Source organism: Asparagus officinalis, chromosome 7, assembly GCF_001876935.1.
Source record: "Asparagus officinalis chromosome 7, Aspof.V1, whole genome shotgun sequence".
NCBI classification, from domain to species: Eukaryota; Viridiplantae; Streptophyta; class Magnoliopsida; order Asparagales; family Asparagaceae; genus Asparagus; species Asparagus officinalis.
In genome coordinates, this window is record NC_033800.1 from 138,622,205 (window position 1) to 138,624,324 (window position 2,120).

A 2,120-nucleotide genomic window follows, 5' to 3' on the forward strand; every position below is an offset into this window, starting at 1 on the left:
TTTTAAACAAACTATGAGGTTTTATTTCATACTTTTTATCTCTTAATTTGCCTTAAGTGTTTTAAGCATGATGTTGAGGATAGCGAGAGTGTTGTCTGGTTCTTGCAAGACCTTGCTAGGGAACATGATGTGGGTGAAAGCATGGTAAATTTTTTTGTACCTGAGTAATGAGTTTACACAACAAGTTTGGTGCATGAGTTTATACAACAAGTCTGAGAACCTATAGAGGAAGGTCTTGTACCGTAAGTCTTTACTTTCTTTATGCATGTAATTTTAATAGTATAATTGGGATAGTTCTCTTATGTCTAAAAACTATGTCATGCAGCTTGGAGATGACTCGCCATGTATCAATGATCTCAATTACTTTGTCACCTAATGATCTAAACCGGAACTCTCCTGGGTAAAGCATTTCACTTTTACAATTTGCATCTTCAACATGATAGAGGTATGCTATGGAGGAGAATGATATGCCATGTTGACTTCCAAGTTGTTTACCTTTTGGTGAGCAGGTATCAAGCACCAATATTTTTAGAACAGCCAAAGAAACAGTACAAAGTGCAGCATCCACAATACCAACAACAGCAGCAATATCAACCAAGGCAACCACTAAATCAGGTTGTTGAAGGTACTTTATATGCAAATTTGCAGCTCTTAATGATGGAAATATTCCCCAAAAGTAGCATGTATGCTACAAGTACTCGTTCATTAGTTTCTCTTGCTCTTTGATAAAGAAGGTGGATTATTTTTAATTTATGATATTATCATCGCATCATTTTCATTTATATATTATCACCGCACATACTAATAAAGTATTTTATTTTGTAGAAAATATGCGAGACGACATCGACGAATGGCAGATCGAAGCTATATGATCACTTCTTAGGATCTACTCCTTATGCTCGGATCTAGCATAAGTATTTGAGTGAAAACCCGGTATGATCATATTATTAAAACTGATATCATGTGATTAGTTTCCTAGCATAAGTATTTGAGTGAAAACCCGGTATGATCATATTATTAAAACTGATATCATGTGATTAGTTTCATATATTTACTTTGGAATTTAATATGCGGTATGATCATATTATTAAAACTGATATCATGTGATTAGTTTCATATATTTACTTTGGAATTTAATATGTCACGTGACGCTTTGATGCAGCCGCCATCGATGATAGGGATCACGACGATATGGACTACGACGACTACGGTGAATAGGGTAGCAAGTTAGACTTTTTTTGTTACTTTTGTTGACTTTTGGATTGTGTTGAACATATTATGACATTCGGATTATATATATGCGAATCGATGAATGATGAATATGATTATTGTTGGATGTGAATATTGTTGGATGTGAATTGATGAATGTGAATATTGTTGAATATATTATGAATATTGGTAGCAACAAGTATATATTTCTGGTTGGGGGGCTCAAAAAGCAGCAAATTTTTTTTGAATTACATTCATTAGCGACGGAAATGTCTCCATCGCCAATGCTCTGATTTCTACTAGTGAACCTACAACGATAAATTTAAATTTCCTCGTCTTTGAGTCCATTTACTGAGGAACTGTTTCCACGAGAAAAAGATACATATAATGAAGAAAATTAATTTCCTCATTAAAGATTTACCTTTGGTGAGGAACAGTTTCCTCGCTGAAAGATACTTACAACGACGAAAATAGTTTTTTAGAATTTTTATTATATATAAATTAAATATTATTCACGTATCATTGGCGAGGAAACTGTAGTTTAGCGACGAAAAAGGTATGAGATTAGGTGAGGAAAAATATCGAGGCTAAAGAGTAACAACGAGAAAAGAGTATATTCATCGCAAAAAGGATTTCGCGAGAAATTATAATATTCCTTGCAGAAACTTTTCTTGACCACCCTACCACGAGGAAATGATGACCAAAGTTTTTTCCTCGCCAACACACTATGGCGAGGAAATCTCGACTTTCAACGACAAACTTGTTCCTTGCAGATTAGATTTTCTGTTGTAGTTGACACTTTACCCGGATTTTACCCAAGGGTCTTGACCCGCTAGTGTTGAATCCATAGATAACAGTGCCCGTGGACGCCAACTTGCTAACTGGGATGCCGAGGAAATGCATCAAGCGAA

General features: G+C 35.0%; 1 long non-coding RNA gene across 1 annotated transcript; it reads left to right on the plus strand.

Moving 5' to 3' along the window:
• On the plus strand, positions 213-563 carry LOC109848658. Its single transcript, XR_002248854.1, has 3 exons — positions 213-242; positions 326-400; positions 510-563. It is a non-coding gene; the product is annotated as an uncharacterized LOC109848658 (long non-coding RNA).